Source organism: Mus musculus, chromosome 6, assembly GCF_000001635.26.
Source record: "Mus musculus strain C57BL/6J chromosome 6, GRCm38.p6 C57BL/6J".
Classification (NCBI taxonomy): domain Eukaryota; kingdom Metazoa; phylum Chordata; class Mammalia; order Rodentia; family Muridae; genus Mus; species Mus musculus.
The window spans coordinates 17,432,259-17,436,839 of record NC_000072.6 but is presented as its reverse complement, the minus strand read 5'-3'; the positions used below and the strand labels follow the sequence as shown (position 1 = coordinate 17,436,839).

General features: G+C 41.3%; 1 non-coding gene across 1 annotated transcript; it reads right to left on the bottom strand.

The window, feature by feature from the left end:
- Nucleotides 1–427: 427 nt before the first annotated feature.
- Nucleotides 428–534, bottom strand: Gm25021. Its single transcript, XR_003956656.1, has one exon. It is a non-coding gene; the product is annotated as a U6 spliceosomal RNA (small nuclear RNA).
- Between the last annotated feature and the right edge of the window lie 4,047 nt (nucleotides 535–4,581).

The following is a 4,581-nucleotide window of genomic DNA, read 5'->3' as shown; positions in this document are numbered from 1 at the left end:
TATCTTTTGAGGCCTGTTTTGTGACCAATTATATGGTCAATTTTGGAGAAGGTCCCGTGAGGTGCTGAGAAGAAGGTATATCCTTTTGTTTTAGGATAAAATGTTCTGTAGATATCTGTCAGGTCCAATTGTTTCATAACTTCTGTTAGTTTCACTGTGTCCCTGTTTAGTTTCTGTTTCCACGATCTGTCCATTGATGAAAGTGGTGTGTTGAAGTCTCCCACTATTATTGTGTGAGGTGCAACATGTGTTTTGAGCTTTATTAAAGTGTCTTTAATGAATGTGGCTGCCCTTGCATTTGGAGCGTAGATATTCAGAATTGTGAGTTCCTCTTGGAGGATTTTACCTTTGATGAGTATGAAGTGTCCCTCCTTGTCTTTTTTGATAACTTTGGGTTGGAAGTCGATTTTATCCGATATTAAAATGGAAAAATATGGAACGCTTCACGAATTTGCGTGTCATCCTTGCGCAGGGGCCATGCTAATCTTCTCTGTATCATTCCAATTTTAGTATATGTGCTGCCGAAGCGAGCACTGATGTCGCTATTCCTATGTCTATCCTTCACCTATTCATGACCAACTTACCCCTTGGCTATCAAGCTTGGTTTTTCTCTATTTAGCCAAACCACTCTCTTGATCTTCTTAAGTTTGCACAGCCCTGTAGATCCATAGAGATTTCTGCTTTGCCCCTAAGTTGTTTACCTCTGAGATGGAGCTCCATTGCCAGCTGTTGAAATAATAAATGTCCTCACCTCATTAGAAAAGGAGATCAGCTCTTGCATTTGTTGTAAAAATGTTGTTGAGGACACTGCTCATTACATCACCTCTTCTCCTCTCTAGAAAGAGTCACAGCAGAAAGTTCTTTCAGATTTCAGCGCCAGGAAAAACTTTGCTTCTCTCTTTTGATAAGAAGAATTTTACAACTTCTCATGCTTTCTGAACCCTGTAACTCAAAGCCAGTTTTGCAGCTCTGTCATTGGAGTTATGTTAAACACAGAGCAATCATATTAGTATTTCCCCGTTTGCTTTGGTCATTTTTATGTCTATCATATGGACTTGAGTTTTACTTATAAACTATTTCAAATATGTGTGAAAAGAAAAAGAGCCAAGTTATCTGTTTGCAGTGATGTATGTCTAGATCCCTAGCTACTCAGGAGGACAGTTTCTTGAACTAAGACATTCAAGGCCAGCCTTACTGAAAAAGAAAATAGACTAGAAAAGAAAAAAAAAACAGGCAAAATAAATCAATGTGCAGCATTTTAGAAACCCACCAGGTATTTGGATAAAGTCAAAGGTGTGCCACACCACCTACTCCACTCTAAACAATCCCACTTTCGGGGGTGGGGGTGGGGGTACAGGGAAGGATAACTTCAGAAAACTGACATTTTTGAATTTTATTTATTAATTTTTTCTGATGCTAGGAGCTGATGCCAGGGTCTTGCGAGTGCTAGGTAAGTTCTCGGCCACTGAGCTTTAGCTCTAAGCTCCAACTAGTACTGTTGGTTAAGATTGAAAACTTAAAAAAATTGACTCTTGACAGTTTACTCATGTATGATGTCTTCAAGAATAGCCATTTGTCTCTCTTTCACCGTCACTATAGTAACCAAACTGATGAAGACTCCCAAAGATTTCAAGAAACCACAAAGTAACAGCACCCTCCCCCAAACTGTACAATGAACTGTCTACCGTGGTGCTTCTCCATGATGATAAGAGCAGCAATGATTGGCCTTTAGATATTGGGAGACTCCAAGGCTGGGCAATTTATGCAATTTAGCTTTTCTATTCTTCTGCTTTTGAGGCTCAAACTCAAGGCCTTGCCCTTGATGGACTAGTGTTGCACTGCTAAGCAACACCTCCAACTCACCATGTTAGTTTTTTAATAAGATAGGCTAATGATGAGTGTTTGAAAGTTCTTCATTAGTTGTCTAAAGACCCCAGAGATCCTAAAAATGCAGACAGCTTCCAGCCAACCTTCTTACTAGTGTTTTTCTGGGGAGCAAGTCTATTCTGGAGTTTGGAATGACAGTAGGGCTGGAAATGTGAATTGGATTAATTAATGCAAGACTAAGAATGAACCTTCAGGCAATGGTCAGAAGTAAGAAATAACAAAAATTTGAGGGAGAGTCTAACACATACGTGTTCTGAAGTGAGCCGAGTAGTTGAGGCCAGGAAGCTTTAAGAAGGCAGGTAGGGGTTGGAAGCCAGCAGCGTGTACACAGCAGGCTGGGCCTTGTTGATGCTACTGTTCAAACTTGGGCTAAGAGTAAAGGCTTAATCTAGGACAGGTGGAAATTGAGGAACGATGATCTAGGATAGGCTAATCTTTCATATGGGCTTTCTGCAACTCTGTAGACTTTTAAGGAATTTGTGGCTTGCAGGCTAAGGCTTAAAGATAACGATAGCAAGTCCCTCCTCCAGGAAAGCCAGGAATGTTAAAGGTAAAAAACTCCAGTACTTTCTGAAAAAAATCCCAATGATTTAGAAAAGATGACTGTTGTTTAGTATTTTCCTCTGATTTGAAATATTTCTTCCAGAATTAAGGGTTCAGAGGAGCTCATGCGATTCAGGAACTAAACAAACTTCACAAGTATAAGAAAGCTGAAACTTTCAAGATTCACAAGGATTCCCGCCCTTGCCCTCAGGTTATAGAGGCAGCAAACAACTCCAAAGGTGGCGACTGACTGTCTGGAGAGTCAAGAGGAGACCCTTTGACCTGCCCAGCTGCTTGTGTTTTATCCAGAGAGCCCCAGGAGGTGGCTTCCACAAACCCCCACCTGTGCTGGAGTAAACTTTCCAGTGATGCAGCAGCATTCGCTGTTTCTGCTCCCATTTCTGTACATTAACCTAATTAAAATGTACTAGTTCGCGGAGCTGGACTTGGGGAGAATCATTAGTTTGACTATGTGTGTTCCTCTTCTGGGGTGACTAGATATGTTTGTGTTGTGACTTTCCAGGATACGTCTCACACAGGACCGGTAAAAGAGATGATAATGGAGAGTCAGAGAAGACAGGAGTTCTTCTGAGTCTTCCTTCTTTTGGAGGGGAAACTTTGGGATTTGTATTTCACCTGAGTTTTAGATGTACAGATACCTTTCTGAAGAACCGCACATGGTCCCGTGCAACTGCTCAATATTTCGTTGATGGATATGAACTAATTTAAGGTGAGACTGAAGAACTGCTTTTCCTCTTGGTTTACATTATGAGCCATCTCCATCTGTCCCTGACAACTGTTGCTAGGAAGTAACTTGCCAGAATAAATAGGAGGAAAGTCACTGTTTTAGAAGATAGACTAATCACATAGAGTGAGTCCATTTTTAATTTTTGTCAGAATCAAAAGATATGGAACACCCTCAGATCCTAGGAGACAAAGGAACTGAAGACCATGTTGACATAATGTCCTCTCTAATTTTAAGAGCTCATAATTATTGTCCCCATTTGATAGATGTGGAGATGTCCCAGACAGCTAAACAACTCACAGAGTTAGTTAAATACAGATTCAAAGCCAGGTCTATGGCAGTCCCAACACCTGAGCTGTGTCCTATTATCAAATTCCTTGATTATTTTTGTATGCTATTGACTCATAGTTGACCAGAGAGCCTCCATGTGGTTAGTTGTAAAGGTGCTATTATCACCATTATAAAATGATGGTGATACTTCAATGAGAGACTCAGACAATACGGACAAATTAAGATAGCCACATTAATGAGCATTTTAAATTGGTTAGTGTCAGCACCACGTATTTGGATACTGTTTGCCTGTATAAAGGAAAATATGGAAGGGGCAGTGGTGGTGACTTCAGCCTTTAATCCCAACAGAGGCAGGGGCAGGGCAGGGGCAGGGCAGGGGCAGGGGCAGGGGCAGGGGCAGGGGCAGGGGCAGGGGCAGGGGCAGGGGCAGGGGCAGGGGCAGGGGCAGGGGCAGGGGCAGGGGCAGGTGGAGCTTGAGGTCAACCTGGTCTACAGAGTGAGTTCCAGGACAGCCAGAGGCAATACAGAGAAATCTTGTCTTGAAAAGAAAAAAAGAAAGGACAAAAAAAGGACAAAGCTCCTTTAAGCGAATTTGATTTTGACAGAAAGAAACGTTAAGAAATGCAAAGTCTAGCTAAAGAAGTGTCTTTTTATATAGTAGGAACATTCATTAGAATAGGATAAAGAATGGAAAAATATGTGTCAACGGAAGGGAAGAGTTCTGAAAGCTTGACAAACTAGTGACCTGAAAATCCCGAGACTGCACCATTGCTGTAAGCAACTTCATTTAGCCCCAACCAGGCACTCTCACCAACAATCTATGTATATAATAATGTCTCAGAACAAACTGCCCTTGAAGGGAAGGCAGCTAAGACAACCTCCAAACCTCCTAAGCAGATCTAACCCAACTCTATTAGAAACGTCCCAGCTAAGAGGAAAGCCTATCTAAATACTTTTTGCAGCATTCTTTCTGGTCCATTAATGCCAATGGTCTGCAAATATATTATAGTTAGTCTATCATACCATAAGAGCAAATTATATTAATGCTTTCCAACTCAGAGATCCTGGGAATTAGAATAGTTAGATGGCTGAATCTTAATGAGCTTAGGCATAAC